Consider the following 25,905-nt stretch of genomic DNA (forward strand, 5'->3'; position numbering starts at 1 on the left):
AACCTACACCATCACCTCACAACATTGCAGGCTAAGCAGAAAATACCTGCAATTAAACACTGGGAAGGTTGCTGATTCCAGTAGTGTTTCTTAAAGGTTTGAATTCTTAGCTTGCATCAGCTTCATTTATTTGGAGAAATAAATTTAGGGAAGAGTTTTGGATTTTTTTTTGAGTCACAGTGTAGTTGTGGTTTTAATTAGTGACAGTTTTGTTTGTTGTTAAATAAATTTTGCCAAATCTTTTGTTTTGGGGATCTTTTTCAACTGTTTCTCTCTATCATTATCCACATTTGGGAATAGTGAAAAGGCCTGACAGTGCATGCGAACAGAAAGCAATGGGAACAGTCCAGGATCATAGCCATAGTTACCCCTTTCTGTGGCTTAGTACTGCCTAGAGCTTGCTGTGCTTCAGCCTGACATCGTTAGCGGAGATGTTACTGGAGGGAATTCTGAGCGATGGGATCTACCGGCATTTGGATGGACATCATTTGATTAGGAAATTTCAGCCTGGCTTTCTGCGTGGAAAGTTAAGCATGGTCTAGTTTTCAGAAGAGGTACTCGAAAGAGTAAATGAGGGCAGGGCAGTGGATGGTGAGGAAGGAGAATGGGGTTGAGAGGGATAATCAGCCATGATGGAATGGCGGAGCAGACTCAGTGGGCTGAATGGCCGAATGCTGTTCCTGGTCTTGTGGTCTTATGTTGTCTATTTGGACTTTGGTAAGACCACAAAACACAGGAGCAGCATTGGGATCTCTGGTGAGCTGTTCTGGAAGTTTAGATTTGATGGAATCCAGGAAGAGCTAGTTAGATGGATTCAACATTGGATTGGAGGGTGAAGGTTGTATCTTGGAATGGAGGCAGGTTACTCGTTATTGATTTTCTTGGAGACGCACAAAACCTGATCAGCAAATTTGCAGATTTCATGAGATTAGGAGTTACTGATAATGAAGTAGGTTGTTGCGGATTACAGGAGTATGTTGAACAGTTAGGGAAGGGGGTTGAGGAGTGGCAAATAGATTCCAGTGCAAATAATTGTGAGGTGTAAAGTCAAAACGCTACCATTTATAGGACATACACTGTGGGTGATCGGGCACTGGGGATAGAGGGATAATGGAATAGAGGAACCAAGGATACCAGTGCATATTTCATTGAAAGCAAAGTCACTTGCAGACAGAGTGATAGAAAAGACATTTAGCATGGTGGCCTTCAGACAGGACATTGAGTATTGGAGTTGGTATATTATGTTGCATTGTATAAGTTGTTGGTGAGGTCACATTTGGAGCACTGTGTTTAATTTTGATACCCTATTAGAGCCACAGAGCCATGTATCTAGTTTCTGTCTGTCTGAATTGTATTTTGTGTTGCATGTTTATTATGGGTAATTTGTCATGTGGGTTGGGGCATGTTTCGAGAGGCTCAACATGAGGCACATAAAGACCCTGCTGCCCCTCTCACTGGACCCCCTGCAGTTTGTGTATCATCCCAACTGCTCAACAGACGATGCCATTGCCACCACCCTCCACCTGGCCCTCACCCACCTGGAGAAAAAAGACACATACGTTGGAATGCTGTTCATAGACTTCAGTTCAGCATTCAACACAATCATTCCTCAGCACCTGATTGGAAAGCTGAAACTGCTGGGCCTGAACACCTCTCTCTGCAACTGGATTCTAGACTTCCTGACTGGGAGACCTCAGTCAGTCCGGATCGGGAGCAGCATCTCCAACACCATCACACTAAGCATGGGGGCCCCCCAGGGCTGTGTGCTCAGTCCACTGCTGTTCACTCTGCTGACCCATGACTGTGCAGCAATACACAGCTTGAATCACATCATCAAGTTCGCCAATGACACGACCATGGTGGGTCTCATCAGCAAGAACGATGAGTCAGCATACAGAGAGGAGGTGCGGCGGCTAACAGACTGGTGCAGAGCCAACAACCTGTCTCTGAATGTGAACAAAATAAAATAGATGGTTGTTGACTTCAGGAGAGCACAGAGCAACCCCTCTCCGCTGAACATTGACAGCTCCTCTGTTGAGATCGTTAAGAGCACCAAATTTCTTGATGTTCACCTGGTGGAGAATCTCACCTGGTCCCTCAACACCAGCTCCATAGCCAAGAAAGCCCAGCAGCGTCTCTACTTTCTGCGAAGGCTGAGAAAAATCCATCTCCCACCCCCCATCCTCACCACATTCTACAGAGGATGTATTGAGAGCATTCTGAGCAGCTGTATCACTGCCTGGTTCGGGAATTGCACCGTCTGAGATCGCAAGACCCTGCAGTGGATAGTGAGGTCAGCTGAGAAGATCATCGGGGTCTCTCTTCCCGCCATTACAGACACTTACACCACATGCTGCACCCGCAAAGTTAACAGTATTGTGAAGGACCCCATGCACCCCTCATACAAACTCTTCTCCCTCCTGCCATCTGGCAAAAGGTACCAAAGCATTCGGGCTCTCATGCAACAGTTTCTTCCCCCAGACTCCTCAATACTCAGAGTCTAGACTGACATCTACATCATTTATTATTATATTGTAATTTGTCCTCTACTGTGCCTGTTGTCTTGTTTATTAATTATTGTACTGCCCGGCACTATTTTGTGCACTTTATGTAGTCCTGTACAAGTCTGTAGTCTAGTGCAGTTTTTATGTTGTTTTTACGTAGTCTAGTGTAGCCTTGTGCTGTCTCACATAGTCTAGTGTAGTTTTGTGTTGTTTCATGTAGCACCGGGGTCCTGGAGGAATGTTGTTTAGTTTTTACTGTGTACTGTACCAGCAGTTTATGGTCGAAATGACAATAAACTTGACTTCGCATGGAGCAGGAGAAAGTGAGTATAGTTATATATTCACAATTTGCCTTAGTTGGGTTTAGTTAGTTGAGAGTTAGAGGCAGCCGGGGAATCATTTTTTTGATGATCGCTAATAATGTGTATTCGCGATGTTTGCTAATTATGCTTAATTATGTTAATTTGAATGCTGATAATGCTTATTTTGCTATATCACTAATTTAGTTTCATTAGTTTTTTTATCGCTGTAAGATTATTTGTCTTCACTGGCTTCGTAATAAAGGGTCGAGTGTACTTTTTTTGACGGAACTCAGTTATTTTGAAGCACGTCATGCTGTGGCAACCCCCATACTCAAGTTTCTCAGCGGTTTTTGGTTTGTTTGTAAGTCAAAGCTGTGCTGCCCTTCAGTCAGGTCATTGAGTATTGAAGTTGGCATATTATGTTGCATTGTTTAAGTTATTGGTGAGGTCACATTTGGAGTACTGTGTATAGTTTTGATCACCCTGTTAGAGTCATAGAGCACTACAGCGCAGAAACAGGCCCTTCCACCTGTCTCATCTGTGTCAAACTGTTATTCTCCCTAGCCCCATCAATTCACAGATGAACCATAGCCCTCCACATCCATCCCATCCACTTACTTACCCAAATTTCCCTTGAATGTCGAAATTGAACCTGTGTTTACCTCTTCCACTGGCAGCTCATTCCACACTCTCACCACCCTCCGAGTGAAAAAATTCATGCTCAGGTTCCCCTTAAATATTTCACCTTTCACCTTTAACTTCCGACCTCTGGTTTTCATCTCACCCTACATCAATGGAAAAAGCCTGCTTGCATTAATGCTATAGGCCTCATAATTTTGTATATCTCTATAAAATCTCTCCTCATTCTCCAACACTCCAGTGTGTAAAGTCCTAATCTATCCAACCTTTTCCTACAACTCAGGTCCTCAAATTCCTCCAACATCCTTGTAAATTTTCTCTGTACTGTTTCAATCTTATTGGTGTCTTTACATCAATGGCATAGCAGTAGAAACTGCTAGCAGTTTCAAACTCCTGGAAATGTACATCTCACTTAACTTCTCATGGTCTCAGAACACATCCTACACAATTAAGAAAGTTCACCAATACCTCCACTTTCTGCAGAAGCTGAAGAGAGCTGGACTATGCACATTGATACTTGTGACCTTCTGCAGATGTGCAGCAGAGAAAATCATAACTTGCTGCATCACTGCACGGTATGGAAACTGCTCTGCAGTAGACAAGAAGCCTCTACAACGGGTAGTCTAAACTGCTCTATGCATCACCGGCACCAGCCTACCTGCCATCAAAGACAACACATATAGAAAGGTGCCAGAAAAAGGCCAGCAACATCATGGAGGATTCCACCTACCCTGCTTATGGATGGTTTGTCCCATTCCCATCAGGGAGGTGACTGCATAGTATTCATGCCAGGACCACCAGACTCTCTAAACAGTTACTTTTCCTGAGGAGTAAAGCTAATCAACACCTGCACCCACTAACCCCCACCACCACTACTTTATCATTTCAAAGTTCAAAGTAAATTTTATTATCGAAGTACATATACCACCATTTCCAACCCTGAGGTTCATTTTCTTGTGGGCATACTCAGCAAATCTATAGAATGGTAACTACTGTATAACAGAATCAATCAACGATCAACCAGAGTGAAGAAGACAACCAACTGTGCAAATGCTAATATAAATAAATGGCAATAAATAACAAGAACATGAGATAAGAAGATAAAGAGTCCATAAAAGTGAGATGCAACACACTCAGGCAAGCCAGGCAGCATCTATGGAAAAGAGTAGATGGTTGACATTTTGGGCTGAGACCCTTCATCAGGACTGGAGAAAAAATACAAGAAGTCAGATTAAGAAGTTGGAGAGGGGATGTCAGGTTAAGAAGGTGGTGTGAGATCATTGGTTGAAGGAACATTTCAATGGTCAAGTGAGTATCGTTATCTCATTATTCAAGAACCTGATGGTTGAGGGGTAGTAACTGTTCTTGAACTTGGTAGAGTGGGTCTTGAGGCTCTTGTACCTTCATTTTCTGAGAGTCACATATATGTTAGCTTCAGTTCATGGACATACAATCAATCTATGTATATAAGCTGTATTTACTGTGCTTTTTATTATTGAGTTCTTTATCTTATAGTGTTTTTCTGTGCTGCATCAGATTGTAGTAACCATTATTTCGTTCTGCTTTACATTTGTGTACTGGAAGTGGTATGAAATAATTTTCTTCTTGATCGTGTACATAGGTAACCAGAACTGCCCACAGTACTCCAAATTAGGCCTTACTAACATCCTATACAACTACAACGTAACATTCCAATTCCTGCGCTCAATACTCTAATTTATGGAGGCCAATTTGCTTGAAGTTCTCTTTACGACCCTCTCCACTTGTGATGCCACTTTCAAGGAATAATGGATCTGTATTCACTGATCCCTCTGTTCTACTGCACTCTTAGTACCCAGCCGTTCACTGTGTAAGCCTTACCCTGTTTTGTTCTCTCAAAACGCGACACCTCACACTTGCCTGCATTAAAGTCCATCTGCCATTTTTCATCCTAGTTTTCCAGCTAGTTCACATCCCTTTGCAGACTTTGAAAGCCCTCCTTGCTGTCCACGACACCCCCAATCTTGGTGTCATCTGCAGATTTACAGATCCATTTTACCACATTATCATACATATCGTTAATATAGATGACAAACAATAATGGACCCAGCACCGATCCCTGTGGCACACCATTGACACAGGTCACCAGAGAGGCTCTCTGGCTTCTTTCATGAAGGCAGTGTCAAATACAATTTTCTACCTCACTCTGAATTGCAAGTGACAAAACCTTGACCAGCTTCCCATATGAGATTTTGCCAAAGGCCTTGCTGAAGTTCACGCAGACAATGTCCACTACCTTTAGAGAAACTCTGAGATTGGTTAGGCTCAACCTACCATACACAAAGCCATGTTAGCTATTCTTAAGCAGGCCCAATTTCTAAATACTTACATATCCTGTCCTTTAGAGTATCTAACAGTAATTTACTTAATCCTGATGTCAGGCACAACATCCTATAATATTCTGGCTTATTCTTAGAACCTTTTTTGAACAATAGATCCACATTAGCCATCCCCCAGCCCTCCATTATCTCCCTATGTTTAAGGATGTTTTAAGTACCTCTGCCAGGGCTCCCTGCATCTTCTACACTATTCTCCCACAAAGTCCAAGGGGACACCTTGTCAGGCCCTGGGAACTTGGTCCCTCCCAACTTGCCTCGACAGCAAGCAGTTACCATTTTGTAATCCAGATACAGTCATGCATACAGCCCATGACTTGACTGTTTTACATCAGTTCTATGTACTCCGTCCATTTCCCAAGTAAATACTAATGCAAAAAAAAATGTGTTTAAGATCTCTTCCATCTCCTTTGGAGGTGCGATGGGAGAGATGTGGTTAAACTGGAAAGAGTGCAGAGAAGTTTTGAGGAAGTTGCCAGGACAAGAGAGCCTGAGTCATAGGGAGAAGTTAGGCTGGGTCTTTATTTCTTGAAATGTAGGAGAATGAGAGGTGACCTTATAGAGCTTTATAAAATCATAAGGGCAAATAGATAAGTTGGATGGTAGCTGTATTTTCCCTGGGGTCGAGGTGTCTAAAATCGAAGGGTGTATAGAGGTTTTGGGTGAGAGGGAGCTGAGAGGGAACTTTTTCCACACAAAGTGTGGTTGAGTATATGGAAGGAGTTACTAGAGGAAGTGGTTCAGGCATGTACAATTGTATCATTCATGAAACACTTGGATAGGTATATGAAGTGATGGTGCTAGCAGTGATATAGACTTAACACAGGAAATTGGGACTAACTGGGTGGGCATGGTAGTTGTGCTGAAGGCCTGTATCCATGCTATTTTGCTCTAAATATGAGCCGTATTGGGAATTAAGGGTTATGGATAAAGGCAGGTAGGTGGGGATGAGTCCATGGTCAGATAAGCCATGATCTTATTGAATGGTGGAGATGGCTCAATGGGCCAGATGGCCCACTCCTGCTCCTATTTCTTATGTTCTTATATAGGTAATGAGCCCAGAGAATTCCAAGGTTTTGTGTAGCTTGGCATTCATTACTAACATCCCCTCAAAACTAATCAACAAATTTCAAGGTCTTGGCCTCAGTCAACACTCCAGCCAGTTGATCAGCCCAGGTCTTCAGTACCTGACCAGGCACCCCAACTGGATCTGATGCTCTCTGTGGGTTCACCCTCCTGAAGGATGCTCTCATGTCGACCCTAGAGTCTGAAATCACAGGGTTGTCGGGGGCTATGAGAGTCTGTGATGGTTCCTCCATGTTTTGATGGTCAGAGCGAGCATAGAAGGCTTTGATCTCATCTGGAAGCAAAGCCCTGTTGTCACCCATGTTGTTTGATTTTACTTTACAAGAGATGATTGCATTCAAGTCCTGCTACAGCTGTCAAGCATACTTAATTCAAGTTTAGTCCAGAATTGCCACTTCACCCATGAGATGACTTTCCAGAGATTGTACCTGGACTTCTGGTAACTTTCTTGGTTTGCAAACCTGAATGTCTATGATCTCTCCCTCAGCAGATTGTGGAACACCTAGATCATGCAGGGCTTCTGGTTGGGGAAGACTCTGAACGATTTTGTGGGGACGCACTTATGTATGGCTGTTTTTATGAAGTGTGTAACGACTGTGGTGTATTTGTATTTGTTCAGATTCATGAACGTGGCCCAGTCTACCGACTCGAAGGAATCTTGTAACCACTCTGCTGCCTCCCGCAACCAGCTCTTTGTTGCCCTAATCTCTGTCATCTTGCTCTTTAGTCTTTGCATGTATGCAGATAGAAGGTGATGAGGTCAATTGCAAGATTTCATGATCAGATTTCCCAAAATGTGGTCTGGGCATGGAACGGTAGGCATTCCTCATCTTAGTATAGCAGTCGTCTAATGTATTGAGACCTCTGGTGCTTCAGGTTATATGCTGATGGTAATTGGGCAGAGATTTCATCAAGCAAGCCTGATTGAAATCCCTGACTATGATATGAAATGGGTCAGGGTGACTGTTTCTTGTTTGGTGATAGCATTTTCCAATATCTCAAGCACTTGATTACACTTGGCTGGTGGTGGTATGTAAACTGTGGTCAGGATCATAGAAGAGAACTCTTGGTCAATAGAATGGTCAGTATTTGATTGTTTTGTGTGCAATGTTGGGGAACACGAGCACAACAAAATGGCCACATCATGAACTCTTCCCACAACCTGTAGATTCACTTTCAAGGACTCTTTTGTCTCACGTCCTTGATATTTATTGCTTATTGTTATTATTGTTTCTGTTTTGAATTTGCAGTTTGTTGTCTTTTGAACTGGTTATTTGTGCACCCAGTTGGGTGTTGTCTTTCATTGATTCTATTATGGTTCTTGGATTTACTGATTATGCCTGCAGGAAAACAGACCTCAAGGTTGTATATGGTGACAGATATATATTCTGATAATAAATTTACTTTGAACTTTGAGTTGTGGAGCACAGTGGAAGACTGTCTTGAGAATAACTGCAAGAAGTGTGATCTGGCCCAGTGTTTTCATCACTACTTGAAGCACTTTTTATCATCAGCAGCTTTGAAGTCCTGTACTTGACCTCATGACCTTTGAACACATTTGTAGAATCATTAGAGCAGCAATTTTCCTCTCCTGGTCATCACTCAGTTCCACCTTGCCAGTACAGATAAAGGCTCTCAATGCAAAATATTGACTGCCTATTACCCTTCAGAGATATTGCCTGACACACTTGACTGCTGCAGATTCCAGCCTCTGAAGTCTCTTGTGTCTCAGTTCATCTATGACGGAGGTTTTCATGTACAACCATGTTACATTTGGACTTGATTATTTGGACATGCTCCCAATGGTCCGTGTGTAAATTTGAAACCCTCCAAGTGTTCTGTTTGTCCTAATTGCACAGACAAATTGCATTTTCCCCTTTTTTGGATTTCATGCCACCTATAATTTCCAAAAACAACAATGGCTATTCCTGTAAAATTAGATATTTACTAATATAATTACACGCAATTATGCATTTGCCCTTCATATCTAAGGCCCAGATAAACAACATCTCAAATTTTTTTGTGCATCTATTTTCATTTTTGTCCCTCCATGGCCATTTCCTTTTCATTAACTCCTCCAAATATCTGTACTCCTCAATTTCCAGTTTCTGGATCGTTTCCATTAGTGGCTGCCTTTAGTTACCAAAGCTCAGCTGTGAGAAACTTTCAAATCTGGAATATTGAATGATTTTAGTCATCCCTTTTAATAGCATCTTTTGTGATAGTCAAATTTTATTTGATAGTGATCCTGTGAAGCTTCTGGGATGCTTGGGTGAAGATGCTGTATAGACATGCTGTTATTTTCTGTGGTGCTAAAAAAATTAACACATTTAAACTAATTATCCTGATTGGTATTGCATGATGCATGTGTATGTATAGTCATACATAATTATGAAGTTTCATTTTGATTAACCTATTACTAAATGTATTTTATATTGTGGGGTCATGTAAGGGAAAGAGATGAATTTCTAAATACTGATTCAACAATTGGTGTTTAATTTTTACTATTTCCTTGCAAAGAATAAAATTACACATGTGTTGTAATTTTAGGTTGGATTTGTAAATATCCTTTCCTTAATAAGCTGTGCTTTAATATAGGTTAAGCGGTCTTATGAAGTTAAAATTGAATATTCTTAAGTGAAAAGTTTACATCATTAATGAGTGGAGTGTAGACTGCTTCTTGAGTTTTGACAAATCCTCCAAGAACTCATTTGTAGTTTGTTCTTTTCATTGTCAGTTACTGGTTTGTCTGGTTTAAATTTGTGGGTCTGATCTTTTGGGAGGCTTATTCTTCACATTTTTGCTTAATTGGTAGTTAAATTCTAAATATGCCCTCTGTTATTGAGATTTGAATGAACCTTGTCTAAAGCCATCAACAGAATTTTAAAAAAAGAATGGAATGTACTATTTTGATTTACAATCTGCATTCACAAGTTATTAAGGATTAGCAAGGCAATTGAGCCCATCGTGATTTAACCATTCATGAGGATTCTTGTGCTTTTAAATTTTAGTTTCTAATTGCTTCATACATTCCAGCATTTCCAATTTATTTTGTTCCATATAAACTTAATCTCTGTGTTAGTCTCTTCGAGAAAGATTTTGGAATTGGCTTATTGCTGAGGTGCAGTGAAAAGCTTGTCTTGCATACTGTTCATACTGATTAATTTATTACACAGTACATTGAGGTAGTACAAGATAAAACAATAACAAAACACAGAATAAAATGCAAATTGATAATAAGCAGAAAAGTCATAACGAGATAAATTATTAAGTCAAGAGTCCATCTTGTATGAGGGAACCATTTTGTAGTCTTTATAGCAGGGTAGAAACTGTCCTTCAGCCTAGTGGTACATGCCTTCAGGCTTCCTGATAGCAGAGGGGAGAGGGGAGAATGTTTAGGGTTGGTGGGGTCTTTGATTATCCTGGCTACTTTTCATGGACAATGAGAAATTTAGACAGTCTGAAGGGAGTGTTGCGGACAGCCCAGCGCATCTGTAGATGTGAACTTTCCACCATTCAGGACATTTACAAAGACAGCTGCATAACAAGAGCCCGAAGGATCATTGGGGACCCGAGTCACCCCAAACACAAACTGTTCCAGCTGCTACTATCCGGAAAACGGTACCGCAGCATTAAAGCCAAGATCAACAGACTCCGAAACAGCTTCTTCCACAAGGCCATCAGACTGATTAATTCATGCTGATACAATTGTGTTTCTATGTTATATTGACTGTCCTGTTGTACTTACTATTAATTATAAATTACTATAAGTTGCACATTTAGACGGAGACATCATGTAAAGATTTTTACTCCTCATGCATATGAAGGATGTAAGAAATAAAGTTAATTCAATTACAGGGTTGCTAGGAAGGAGCCGAAGAGTTGATTAGGAGAGCCAGAAAGGGCTATGAGGAGGCCTTGGTGGGCAGGATTAAGGAAAACTCCAAGGCGTTCTATAAGTATGTGAAGAGCGAGAGGATGAGCCGTGTGAGAATAGGACCAATCAGGTGCAATAGTGGAAACGTGTGGATGGAGTCTGCGGAGGCACTTAATGAATACTTTGCTTCAGTATACACCAGGGAAAAAGACCTTGGCAATTGTGGGGATGACTTGCAGCAGACTGAATCGCTTGAGCATATAGACATAAAGAAAGAGAATGTGCTGGAGCTTTTCAAAAGCATTAGGTTAGGTAAGTCACCAGGACTGGATGAGAGATACCCCAGGCCTCATCTCAAATAATAATGAGGCAACCTACAGAGAATAAGTCGTCACCCTGACACAATGGTGTCAAGAAAACAACCTCTCCCTCAATATTGCAAAAATAAAGGAGCTGGTTGTAGACTACTGGAAGAACGGAGACTGGCTCACCTCTGTTGACATCAGTGGATCTGGGGTTGAGAAGGTGAACAGCTTCAAGTTCCTTGGTATACACATCACCGAGGACCTCGTTTGGTCTGTACGTACCGGCTATGTGGTGAAAAAAGCACAACAGCGCCTCTTTCACCTGAGACAGTTGTAGAAGTTTGGCACGACTCCCCATATTCCGCATATCAATTTCCCCCGGGATCAATAAAGTATGACTAAGACTATATCCTAAGGACTTCCTACAGGGGCACAATTGAGAGCATCCTGACTAGCTCTGTCGCTACCTGGTATGGGAACTGTAGTCATAGTCATACTTTATTGATCCCGGGGGAAATTGGTTTTCGTTACAGTTGCACCATAAATAATAAATAGTAATAGAACCATAAATAGTTAAATAGCAATATGTAAATTATGCCAGTAAATTATGAAATAAGTCCAGGACCGGCCTATTGGTTCAGGGTGTCTGACCCTCCAAGGGAGGAGTTGTAAAGTTTGATGGCCGCAGGCAGGAATGACTTCCTATGACGCTCTGTGTTGCATCTCAGTGGAATGAGTCTCTGGCTGAATGTATTCCTGTGCCCACCCAGTACATTATGTAGTGGATGGGAGACATTGAGCAAGATGGCATGCAACTTGGACAGCATCCTCTTTTCAGACACCACCGTGAGAGAGTCCAGTTCCATCCCCACAACATCACTGGCCTTACGAATGAGTTTGTTAATTCTGTTGGTGTCTGCTACCCTCAGCCTGCTGCCCCAGCACACAACAGCAAACATGATAGCACTGGCCACCACAGACTCGTAGAACATCCTCAGCATTGTCTGGCAGATGTTAAGGGACCTCAGTCTCCTCAGGAAATAGAGACGGCTCTGACCCTTCTTGTAGACAGCCTCAGTGTTCTTTGACCAGTCCAGTTTATTGACAATTTGTATCCCCAGGTATTTGTAATCCTCCACCATGTCCACACTGACCCCCTGGATGGAAACAGAGGTCACCTGTACCTTAGCTCTCCTCAGGTCTACCACCAGCTTCTTAGTCTTTTTCACATTAAGCTGCAGATAATTCTGCTCACACCATGTGACAAAGTTTCCTACTGTAGCCCTGTACTCAGCTTCACCTCCCTTGCTGATGCATCCAACTATGGCAGAGTCATCCGAAAACTTCTGAAGATGACAAGACTCTGTGCAGTAGTTGAAGTCCGAGGTGTAAATGGTGAAGAGAAAGGGAGACAAGACAGTCCCCTGTGGAGCCCCAGTGCTGCTGATCACTCTGTCGGACACTCAGTGTTGCAAGCACACGTACTGTGGTCTACCAGTCAGGTAATCAAGAATCCATGATACCAGGGAAGCATCCACCTGTGTCGCTGTCAGCCTCTGCCCCAGCAGAGCAGGGCGGATGGTGTTAAACGCACTGGAGAAGTCAAAAAACATGACCCTCACAGTGCTCGCTGGCTTGTCCAGGTGGGCGTAGACACGGTTCAGCAGGTAGACCATGGCATCCTCAACTCCTAGTTGGGGCTGGTAGGTGAACTGGAGGGGATCTAAGTGTGGCCTGACCATAGGCCGGAGCAGCTCCAGAACAGGTCTCTCCAGGGTCTTCATGATGTGGGAGGTCAATGCCACCTGTCTGTAGTCATTGAGGCCACTGGGGCGCGGCGTCTTCGGCACAGGGACGAGGCAGGACGTTTTCCACAGTACACGAACCCTCCGGAGCCTCAGGCTCAGGTTGAATACATGGCAAAGTACTCCACATAGCTGAGGGGCTCAGGCTTTGAGCACCCTGGTACTGACACCATCCGGTCCTGCAGCCTTGCTTGGGTTGAGACGTTTCAGCTGTCTTCTCACCTGTTCAGCTGTGAAGCCCACCGTGGTGGTTTCGTGTGGGGAAGGTGTATAGTCATGAGAGCAGGGTGGGGGACTGTGAGGAGGGGTAGGAGGGGAGAGTGGAATATGTGTTGGTTGGGGGCCGACAACAGATGGCTCATGTGGGGGATGGGCAGAGGCCACGATGTCAGATCTGTTAAAGACCAGGTTAAGTTCATTGGCCCTGTCCACACTGCCTTCAGCTCCTCTGTTGCTAGTTTGCCGGAACCCAGTGATGGTCCTCACCCCCCTCCAGACCTCTCTCACGTTGTTCTGCTGGAGTTTCCACTCAAGCTTCCTCCTGTACCTGTCTTTAACCTCCCTGATCCTGGCTTTCAAGTCCCTCTGTATTGCCCTCAGCTCCTCCCTAGTTCCATCTCTAAGCGCCCTCTTTTTACCATTCAGGATGTCCTTAATGTCCTTTGTCACCCATGGCTTGTTATAACAAAGGACGGTTCTTGTCGGAACACTGCAGTCCTCACAGAAGTTGATGTGATCAGTGATGCACTCTGTGAGCCCATCAATATCCTCTCCATGTGGCTTACAGAGTGCCTGCCAGTCTGTCACCTCGAAACAACCCTGGAGCGCCTCATAAGCCTCCTCCGACTATTTTCTCACTGTCCTCAAAGTTGCAGGTTTACTCTTCACCAGAGGCACGTAGGCAGGGTTTTAGATGCACCAGGTTGTGATCTGACCTTCCCAGCGTACATCAAATCCAGAGTCCTCTCCCCTCTGGTTGTACAGCTCACATACTGCGTGAAGTTGGGCAGTGTTCTAGCCATGGTAACCTGGTTGAAGTCACCCGAGATGGTAATGAGGGCACTTGGGTGCTGGGTTTGTAATCTGGCTATGACGGTGTAAATGATGTTACACGCCGATGTCGGGTTGGCAGAGGGAGGGATGTACACAACAACAATTCTTTGCGAGGTTTCCCTTGGCAAATAATATGGCCGGAGTCCAACAGCAAAAAGTTCAATATCTGGGCTACAAACACGTTCCTTGATCGTAATATGCCCAGGATTGCACTATCTGCTGTTTACCAGAACTGCCAGCCCCCTTCCTTTACGCTTACCGTTCTCAGTGCAATTCCGGTCAGCTCGAACGGTCTGAAAGCCCTCTATGGAAGCGCTTTGATCGGGTATGTCCTCGTGCAGCCATGTCTCAGTAAAGCACATGACACTGCTCTCCCGAAATGTTCTCTGACTCCTGACAAGCGCCGTCAGTTCGTCCATTTTATTACGCAGCGATCTCACATTTCCCATGATGAGAGAGGGGAGACACGGCTTATAACTTCTGTTCTCCATAAACCTCTGTTGTCTCGACCCGGTCCTCTTCCCTTGCCTTTTTGATCCCCCTCTGCATCCTCTGTGTGTTTTCCTCCAGATTTCAGCCGGGATGTCCGCTGCTCTGTTCGCTAAACCGGCAGGCATGAGCACAGTCATCTGGTCCCTGGAATAAACAATGCGGCCATCCTGCTGCCATGCTAACGAGACGTGTCCGAATGTAACTATTTCCAGCGCTAAAAAGCAAATAAAACTCTCTCCACCAGCATGTTAGAGAGGATGCAGCTTCAATGTGTTACCATGAGAAAAAAAATACAACAAATAACTAAGTTAAAAAGTTTAAAAGTAAGAAAACTACAGCGCAACTGTAACAGGCTGCATGCACGACCGACGCATGCGCCAGCTGTATTTCCCTCAATCGCAGGACTCTACAGAGAGTGATATGGTCAGCCCAGCACATCTATGGATGTGAACTTCCCACTACTCAGGACATTTACAGCGGCAGGTATTTTAAAAGGGCCCAAAGGATCATTGGAGACCCCAGTCACCCCAACCACAAACTTCCAACTGCCACTATCCAGGAAACGGTACTGCAGCATTAAAGCCAGGACGGACAGGCTTCTTCCACCAGGCCATCAGACTGATTAATTCACACTGACACGATTGTATTTCTAAGCTATATTGACTGTTCTGTTGTATATCTTACTGTACATACTATTTGTTATAAATTACCATAATTTGCACATTCAGACAGACATAACGTTAAGATTTTTACTCCTCATGTATGTGAAGGATGTAAGAAATAAAGTCAAGTCAATTCAATTCAATTCAACTTGTTTTACCACCATGTTAAGTTTTTTTTTTCATTTTCTGTCAGAAACATTTATGCACTCAGCTTCTCACAACAGCAACGGGCTTTCACAATTGAGTAACCAACATTCTGGAGCTGCAAGCTGTCAGGTGAATGCCCTGGCTGACTCTTAAATAATATGCAAATTTGATCAACCCAAGGCTAAATAATTTGATGTGCCTGATAACTGAGTTTTTGCTGTATTTTGCTTGTGTAGTAATTAACCTTCCCTATATAATTTACTATTCTATTGGCATTGTACAATGCTAGTTTGTGTTGATTGGACATTCTGGATTACTTGTTCTGTGTTCCTTGATATTTTAGCACCTTTGAAGATGGCACTTGTCACTAGTTTGTAATATGCAAAGCATTGATTTCATATGAATGCTAAATTGTATGTAATCTGCCTTTTCTTGGCTCTTTATTGGTTAATCCTTTCTGGTTTTGTTCAAAGTGATGCCAATAACTGCTTCAAAACTGAATGTTTTAAATGAATTTTCAAAATTAACAAATTTAAGTCTTTGAACCCTCATTACTCGTGTAAATTGGATGTAATTATGATGCCAGATTTCATCTCAAGGACAAGCATTGTGTGTGCTTACAGTGTCCATTTTGACTCAATACTTACTATTTACTCTTCAGCCAATTTCCAGGTTGTTCTCTGAAGCCCTAAGATTTCTGTTTGAAAGTACATTACATCATAGTACTATATAGTGGCTTATCACTTCCTGAAAATACAAAATCAATCAAAAAAGATAATTGATCTCCTTCATCATCCAAGTCGATTGTTTTTGAGCCTTTTTTAGTTTGCATAAGGCTTGTTTTATTTCCATTAAAATAATTGGCTTTACTTTAGATTTTTTACACTTTGAGCACGTTGCTATTAAACTTTCTAGCTATTGTCCTTATTTTTCTGCTTTCAGCATTTCAAAGGTTGAAGTCAGTCCTTTGTAACTTCAGTAGTAATTAGCACTGAACCCCTTATCTGCCTCATCAGCAATACCACTGACTTCCACACCCAAACATTGTTTGTTTCAGGAATTTTCTAAATGTTCCTTTCATATCTGCTTCTAACAGCTTCCCTGGCAGTTCTTTCTTGGTACCTACCACTCTCTGATTTTTTTTTAAAAAGGGCTTCCTTAAACCTTAAAATATTTGGCAGTCCTGGCGAAAAGGACTGACCATCCTAACTTTCTATTCTGTCCTTGCCTCTCTTAATTTTATGTAATTATACCAGGTTGCACCTCAACTTCCCATGCTTCATAAAAAACAACCCATGTTTGTCCAAACTCTCCATGTAGCTAATATCTTCTAATTCAGGCAATATCCTGGTGAACTTCTGCATCCTCCAGATGTTTCCATAGAACATTACAGCACAGAAACAGGCCTTCTGGCCCTTCTTGGCTGTGCCAAACCATTTTTCCTGCCTAGTCCCACTGACCTGCACCTGGACCATATCCCTCCATAAACCTCTCATCCATGTACCTGTCCAAGTTTTTCTTAAATGTTAGAAGTGAGCCCGCATTTACCGCTTCATCTGGCAGCTGATTCCACACTCCCACCACACTCTGGGCGAAGAAACCCCCCCCCCATGTCTCCTTTAAACTTTTCCCCCTTCACCGTTAACCCATGTCCTCTGGTTTTTTTTCTCCCCTAGCCTCAGTGGAAAAAGCTTGCTTGCATTCACTCTATCTATACCCGTTATAATTTTACATACCTCTATCAAATCTCCCCTCATTCTTCTACGCTCCAGGGAATAAAGACCTAACCTCTTCAACCTTTCTCTGTAACTCAGTTTCTCAAGTCCTGGCAACATCCTTGTAAACCTTCTCTGCACTCTTTCAACCTTATTAATATCCTTCCTGTAATTTCATGACCAAAACTGTGCACAATACTGTACTCCAAATTCAGCCTCACCAACGCCTTATACAACCTCACCATAATATTCCAACTCTTATACTCAATACTTTGATTTATAAAGGCCAATGTACTAAAAGCTCTCTTTATTGCCCTATCTACCTGTGACGCTACTTTTAGGGAATTTTGTATCTGTATTCCCAGATCCCTCTGTTCTACTGCACTCCTCAGTGCCCTACCATTTTCCTTGTATGTTCTACCTTGGTTTGTCCTACCAAAGTGTAATACCTCACACTTGTCTGTATTAAACTCCATCTGCCATTTTTCAGCCCATTTTTCCAGCTGGTACAAATCCCTCTGCAAACTTTGAAAACCTTCCTCACTGTCTACTACACCTCCAATCTTTGTATCATCAGCAAATTTGCTGATCCAATTTACCACATTATCATCCAGATCATTGATATAGATGACAAATAACAATGGACCCAGCAGTGATCCCTGTGGCACACCACTAGTCACAGTCTCCACTCAGAGAAGCAATCCTCCACTGACACTCTCTGGCTTCTTCCATTGAGCCAATGTCTAATCCAATTTACTTCCTCACCATGTATACCTAGCGACTGAATCTTCCTAACTAACCTCCCATGCAGGACCCTGTCAAAGGCCTTACTGAAATCCATGTAGACAACATCCACTGCCTTCCCTTCATCCATTTTCCTGGTAACCTGCTTGAGAAACTCTACTAGATTTGTTAAACATGACCTACCACGCACAAAGCCATGTTGACTCTCCCTAATAAGTCCCTGTCTATCCAAATACTTGTAGATCCTATCTCTCAGTACTCCTTCCAATAATTTACCTACTACCGACGTCAAATTTACTGGCCTATAATTTCCCAGATTACTTTTAGAGCCTTTTTAAAATAACGGAACAACATGAGCTATCCTCCAATCCTCCGGCACCTCACCCGTAGATACCGACATTTTAAGTATATCTGCCAGGGCCCCTGCAATTTCAACACTAGTCTCCTTCAAGGTCCGGGGGAATACCCTGTCAGGTCCTGGGGATTTATCTACTCTGATTTGCTTCAAAATAGCAAGCACCTCCTCCTCCTTAATCTGTATAGGTTCCATGACCTCACTACTTGTTTGCCTTATTTCCATTGACTCCATGCCAGTTTCCTTAGTAAATACAGACACAAAAAACCCATTTAAGATCTCCCCCATTTCTTTTGGTTCCATACATAGCCAACCACTCTGATCTTCAAGAGGACCAATTTTATCCCTTGCTATCTTTTGCTGTTAATATACCTGTAGAAGCTCTTTGGATTATCCTTCACCTTGACTGCCAAAGCAACTTCATGTCTTTCAGCCCTCCTGATTTCTTTTTTAAGTTTTTTTTTGCACTTTTTATACTCCTCAAGCACCTTATTTGTTCCCTGTTTCCTATACATGTTGTACATCGCTCTGTTCTTCTTTATCAGAGTTCCAATATCCCTTGAGAACCAAGATCCCTTATTCTTATTCACTTTACCTTTAATCCTGACAGGAACATACAAACTCTGCACTCTCAAAATTTCTCCTTTGAAGGCCTCCCACTTACCAATTACATCCTTGCTAGAGAACAACCTGTCCCAATCCACGCTTTTTAGATCCTTTCTCATTTCTTCAAATTTGGTCTTTTTCCAGTGTAGAACCTCAACCCGAGGACCAGATCTATCTTTATCCATGATCGAGTTGAAACTAATGGTGTTATAATCACTGGAACAGAAGTGTTCCCCTGCACACACTTCTGTCACCTGTCCTAACTCATCTCCTAAAAGGAGATCTAATATTGCATCCTCTTTAGTTGGTACCTCGATATATTGATTTAGAGAACTTTCCTGAACACATTTTACAAACTCTAACCCATCTAGACCTTTAACAGTATGGGAATCCTAATCAATATGTGAAAAATTAAAATCCCCTACTATCACAACTTTATGTTTCAGGCAGTTGTCTGCTATCTCTCTGCAGATTTGCTCCTCCAATTCTCGCTGACTATTGGGTGGTCTATAATACAACCCCATTAATGTAGTTATACCTTTCCTGTTTCTCAGCTCCACCCATATGGCCTCGGTAGACAAGCCCTGTAATCTGTCCTGCCTGAGCACTGCTGTAACATTTTCCCTGACAAGCAATGTCACCCGCCCCGCGCCCCCCCCCCCGCAATCCTTCATTCCTCTGCCTCTATCACATCTGAAACATCGGAACCCTGGAACATTAAGCTGCCAGTCCTGCCCCTCCTGTAGCTAAGTTTCACTAATGACTATAATGTCGTAATTCCATGTGTCAATCCACGTCCTCAGCTCGTCAGCCTTCCCCACAATACTCCTGCATTGAATAGACACACCTCAGAAGATTATTACCACCACATACAACCCTTCTATTTGTGACTTTGCATGAACTTTTAACATAATTTATTTTCACCCCCACTCCACTATCTGCTCTGGTACTCTGGTTCCCATCCCCCTGCAAATCTAGTTTAAACCCTCCCCAAAAGCACTAACAAACCTCCCTGCAAGGATATTGGTCCCCTTGTAGTTCAGGTGTAACCCGTCTCTCTTGTACAGGTCCCACCTGCCCCAGAAGAGGTCCCAATGATCCTGAAATCTGAAACCCTGCCCTCTATACCAGTTCCCCAGCCACGTGTTCATCTGCCAGAGTATCCTATTCTTACCCTCACTGGCACGTGGCACAGGTAGCAATCCTGAGATTACCACCCTCGAGGTCCTGCTTTTTAACTTCCTACCAAGCTCTCTATACTCACTCTTCAGGACCTACTCACCCTTTCTTCCTATGTCATTAGTACCGTTGTGTACCATGACATCTGGCTGATCACCCTCCCACTTCAGAATGCTGTGCACACGATCAGCGATATCCCTGACCCTGGCATCCGTTTCCTATAATGTGGTGAACTGAACTGCACGCAGTACTGCAAATTGATTTAACCAAAGCTTAATTCAACTGTAATATGATTTCACAACATTTATACTTTATGCCCTGACCAATGAAAGCATTCATGCTGTATATTTTCTCTACCACCTATCCATTTGTGTTGTCGCTTTAAGGGAGCTATGGATTTGCACCCTGAAATGCCTCTGTACAGCAGTGCTCAAGGGGTCCTGCCACTCTCTGCTTGCATTTGACCTCACACTTGTCCAGATTAAACTCAACAGCTGCCATCCTTCGCCTAAATTTCCATCTAATCTATATCCTGCTGGGTCCTTTGACAACCTTTCTTACTTAAACAACTCCATCATTTTCATGTTATCGGCAGACTTACCAATCAGGTCACTCACATCTTTATCCAAATTCTCAGTACATCTTGCAAAATCAGAGGTCTTAGCATTGATCCTTGTGGAACACCATTGACATTGGATTTCTAGTCAAAAAACACCACTCTGCCACTGTCCTGTGTCTTCATTGAATGATCCAATTTACCAAGTCACTATAGGTTCCATGTATTTTAATCTTCTGGACCAGTCTACCATGGAGGACCTTGCTAAATGCTTCACTGCAGTCCATGCTGGTGGTTGAATTCACTGTATTACAATCTATGTAATGAATATTTGTCTGTTTCCATTTCCAAACCATCCTCTCCAACCTTGGAGATACTTCATCCTCTGGGAAGTCTTTCTATGAATACTGCTCCACCCTTCATATTTTGATACTTTTCCAATGAAACCAGTCTCAATTTTGTCTTTGTATTTCACGACTGCAGATAGAAGCCAGTGACAAATCTTAAGCCAATTTTACTTTGATAACTTTCTGTTGGAACTCAAAGTACCCTGTGCTCCATAATCACCTTAAAAACTAGAATTGTAGATATTTTAAAATGCTGGTCCATCATAGGTAGAGTAGAAAGGCGAGCAAAGCAAAAAGAGTGAAATTCATTTATTGAAATCCATTTTAAGTGAGAGCAGTGAAATATTGTAATAATTCCTTAATGCAGCTGAACATTCATTTCTGGTTTAATGAAAATTCAGTAATTCTAAGCTCAATTTTCACTAATTGATAAGGGAGTTTCCTCTACTTACAGCAAAAGCTTTTGAACGACAAAAGCATTAGTTTATTTTCGATTAAATCTAAATTAATGCACAAAATTGTTTCCTGCATACTAGGTATTTGACAATTCACAAAATGAATAAAAAAACTGTAAATTATTCAGATCTTTAATGAACATTCTTTTCAATCCAAATATTTCATCACATGAACACAATATAACCTCTCGTGATTCGTGCCTACCATCTCAACTGATGTCATTGACTCTCTACATTGAACCATACTTTTAAAAAAATAACATTCTCTTGCGCTTTATCCAAATTAGTGTACTGCGTTAGAGCGCTTACAATGTGGGCTTATCTATAAGCATTCATTGTACTAGATGGTGTTCAGTTTGCAAGGTTAACCAAGGTCATGTTGATTATCACTTTAATTCCCTGACCCATGCCTATCTTTGTATCTGACCGCCCTGTGTTGCTCCAACAATTTGGGAGTTAACAGTGGGTTAAATAATAACAGAAATGTTTTCCACTTAATAGAGATGGTTGTACCTTTGTTTCAGTTTGTTTCTGCATTATTTTATCCCATTGGCCTTTTAAGTAACAGTTACTTTGATGACTTTGGTCTGCACCTAGAGAACACCATCTTGGATACTAGTCTATGACATCTTCAAGGAGCGGTGTCTCAGAAAGACAGCGTCCATTATCAAGGACCCCCAACACCCAGGGCATGCCCTTTTCTCACTGTTACCATCAGGTAGGAGATATAGAAGCCTCAAGGCACACACTCAGCGATTCAGGAACAGCTTCTTCCCCTCTGCCATCCAATTCCTAAATGGACATTGATCCTATGAACACTACCTCACTTTTTTAATATATATTTTTACTGTTTTTGCACGATTTTTAATGTATTCATTATATGTATAGTGTAATTTATTCATTTGTCTATTTTAATTTTTTTCTTCTATATTATGTATTGCACTGAACCGCTGCTGCTAAGTTAACAAATTTCACGTCACATGCCTGTGATAATAAACCTGATTCTGATTCTATTCTGTCCAGCTTTCGCTTGATACAACTTAACAGACTAGTCTTTTCATTTTTCTGGCTCTGATCAAAGGTTCTTCACCCAAAATGGTATTTACATTTTATTTCCTCACTTGTGTTTTTGAATGAAATTGGTCTGCTTCTGTTTAAGTATTTTCAGGAAGGACAGCTTCAGAAATAACTTGGATGACCCTGAGCAGAAAAGCTCCAATGATGAGTGATTACAGTTAAGTAAATTGGAGAAGCCAATGTTAGCTTCAGGGTAGAGCGGTCAAGGGAAATTAAATGATACATCTAAATTATGTCCTAAATAAAAAGAAACTGAATAATGGCTCAGGATAATTGGAGAAAGAACATGGGTAAATTTGAGGGAAAGCTTTGTGTGAAGCCCAGTGAGTATTGGGGACTTGGAATGCATTGCCTGATGGTAAATGGGTACAAATTTAAAGGAACCCTAAATTTGCAAACTGCAAAGAAAGTGACCAAATTGGCTCAGCTTCAAGCGCCAACTCAGGCTGGATGGGGCCAACTGACCACTTTGAGGTCTTTCATTAATGCCTCTCCCACTGTTTCTTCTTCCAGTTACAATACTGTGCAAAAGTCTTAGGCACATATATGTAGTTCAGGTTTCGAAAACTTTTGCACAGTACTGTAGTACTTTTATGTATTGCGCTGTACTGCTGTTGCAAAAATAAACAAATTTCATGACGTATGTGAGTGACGATAAGCCTAATTATGATGGGTCTGTATTGTGGAATGAGAGTGGGAAGGGGGCAGGCAGAGGAGAATCATTATTGGGAAAAGGGGAAGGGAGAGAGGAGGGAGCGGGAAGCACCAGGGAGACTTTCTGTAACAATCAATGAACTAATTGTTTGGAACCAAATGACCTTGCCTGGTGTCTCAGGGCTGGGCGTGTCTGCACCCATGCCACTCCTGCCACTGGCACTCCTTCTCTGCCACCTGTCTCACAACCTCCTTCTCCCCCCTGCAGGGCTCCACCCTCATCATTCTCAACATACTTCGCTCCTGCCAGATTTACAAATTTGCTCTCTGCTTCACAAAACTGAAATCTTAAGTTATAGTATTTGCACTGATTTGAAATTTTCTCATTGACTTGTTTCACTTTTAATAGTGTATCTACTTTTTGGTGATCTTTAGTAAACACCCGCTAGTTTAACTGATTCTGTGTATTGCTAGTAATCTTCCATAATTTAGCTAGCTTCTTCTGCCAGGAAGATAGCCAGGAAAGCACTTAAGAATAGACTTATGAGAGCCAGAATTTGGCATGAGAAGGTCTTGGTGAGAAGGATTAAAGAAAACTCCAAGATGTTCCACACATAGTTGAAGAACAGGAGGATGACTGGAGTGAGGGTAGGATTGATTAGGGGTTGAAGACAAAGTATGACTGGAGTTGGAAGGGGTAGAGGAAATCCTTAATGAATACTTTGTTTCAGTATTCACCAGTGAGAGGGACTTTGTGAGGACAGCGTAAAACAGGCTGTAAGGCTAAAAGTTGTCAAGGTTAAGAAAGAGGATGTGCTAGAACATCTGAAAAACATTAGGATAGATAGATCCCCAGGTTACTATGGGAGTGAAGGAAGAGTTTGCTGAACCTTTGGCAATATCTTTGCATCCTCACATCAAGGAAGATGTCCTCTGGTATTAGCCATGGCTGTCTGCATTAAGAAGGCACTGGGTGTCCGCTCTATCTATGAATTTTATAATATACCCTTCTATCAAGTTACCTCTTTTATCCTCCTTCAAAGAAAAATAAAGCCCTAGCTTGTTCAACTTTTCCACATTAGACATGTCTCTAATCCAGGAAACATCTTGGTAAATCTCCACATCCTTCCTATAATGAGAACGGAACATAATATTTGAAGTATGGTCTAACCAGTGTGTTATAGAGCTGCATCATTACCTCATGGCTCTTGAACTCCATCTCCCAGCTAATGAAAGCTAACTCACCATATGCCTTGTGCAGCAACTTTGAAGGATCTATGGACTTGGAGACTAAGATTACTATGTTCCTCCACACTGCTAACAATTCTGCCATTTACCATGTATTCTGCCTTCAAGATCAACCTTCCAAAGTGTTCATATTTATTCCCTCAAACATTCACTCTAAATCTTCTAAATATCTTAACTTTGCTGAATGTCTATTATTAACTTGCACTTTTCTGAATGATTTTAAATTCTCTGAATCCCTCCAGTAAAGGTGGCATATTAGCCATCTCCTCATGATCTGCCAATATACTTGTTTCTGAAATAGCTGGGGATATGATTCTCACAATTTTCACTGTTTCATCTTAAAAAAAGTGCATCAAGAAGAAGTTATTACCCTATTGAACTGTGAAGTACTTTTGTAAAGTCTCTGCTTTTGGATCTTATTGTGACTTAGAACTTGACTTTTTGTTCACCTAATTTCCTCCTCCTCTTCCTCCCCCCCAACCCTATTTATATTTTTTGTCACAATTAATTCTGCATATTTCCTAGAACTTCAATCCCAGAGGCAGTACCTTCATTGGTATCTTCAGTAGTGCATTCTCCTGTATGGTACCCTAAAAAATTGTTTCTGGACTTCACATCCTCTTGGGTTATCTTTCCTCTTGTTACATGGCATCATGACAAATCTTGTTTGTGAGCTCTATTGCAAAGTGCATTTAGGATGCTAGGATTTTGGATGTCAGGATTAAGAATGCATTTAGAATGTATGAATGCTTCACTAAATGCTGCATGAAACTCTTTCTACCCATTTCGCCAACCAGTCATTCTGAAGAAATCTCATTGCTGTACACTTGATTGTTAAATTTTGAAACGGCAAACTTTATAATGCTTCTCTCTATGCCTGAGACCAGATTACTTAATTAAAAGGTGTGAATGACCCAAAACTGACTGGGGAATGCACCGCAGGCCACGTTCTAGTCAGAAAAGATTCCATCCGGAACGTTTAATTGAGACAATCAATTTCAGATTTTTTCACAATACTTTCCGATTAATTATGTAGCCTTTGATATTCTTTTTCTTTAATGAGCCTCCTTTATGGTTCTTGTCAATACATGCTTAATTGCATATATACAGGTGCCCCCGCTTTGCGACTGTTACGAAAGACCTGCATTAGTTCCCTGTTTTCGCTAACAGAAGGTGTTTTCGCTGTTACGAAAAAAGGCAGCGTGCGAAAAAAAGCGCGCACCCCGAGCAACCAAGCTCCTCCCCGGAACTGCATTCTAGCCGGCATTGCTTAAACATGTGCCTGTGAGCAGCCGTTTGTAAGATGAGTCCTAAGGTATCGGAAAAGTCTAAAAGAGCTCGTAAGGGTGTTACACTTAGCATAAAACTAGACATAATTAAGCGTTTCGATCGTGGTGAACAAAGTAAGGACAAAGTAAATTTGGCTTGAGGAAGTTGACGAAGATGATGTTGAAGAGGTTTTGGCATCCCATGAACAAGAACTGATAGATGAACAGCTGATGCAATTGGAAGAGGAAAGGATAACAATTGAAACCAAATGCAATAGCGAATAGACCAAATGTGAAGTCGTCCAGGAACTGAACGTGATGCAACTGCGTAAGATTTTTGCTGCAATGATAAAGTACGATTTTAATTTTGAAAGGGTACGTCAGTTTAGGGCATATTTGCAGGATGGTTTGAGTGCTTACAAAGAACTGTATGATAGAAAAATGCGCGAGGCTA

The 25,905-nt window shown here is 41.9% G+C and overlaps 1 protein-coding gene across 5 annotated transcripts in view; it reads left to right on the plus strand.

The window, feature by feature from the left end:
- The window catches only part of apc (APC regulator of WNT signaling pathway), a 216,515-nt gene that overhangs the window by 1,141 nt on the left and 189,469 nt on the right, over positions 1–25,905 (plus strand). The gene's annotated exons all lie outside the window — the stretch shown is intronic.

The sequence above is a fragment of the Mobula hypostoma genome, chromosome 16, assembly GCF_963921235.1.
Source record: "Mobula hypostoma chromosome 16, sMobHyp1.1, whole genome shotgun sequence".
Classification (NCBI taxonomy): domain Eukaryota; kingdom Metazoa; phylum Chordata; class Chondrichthyes; order Myliobatiformes; family Myliobatidae; genus Mobula; species Mobula hypostoma.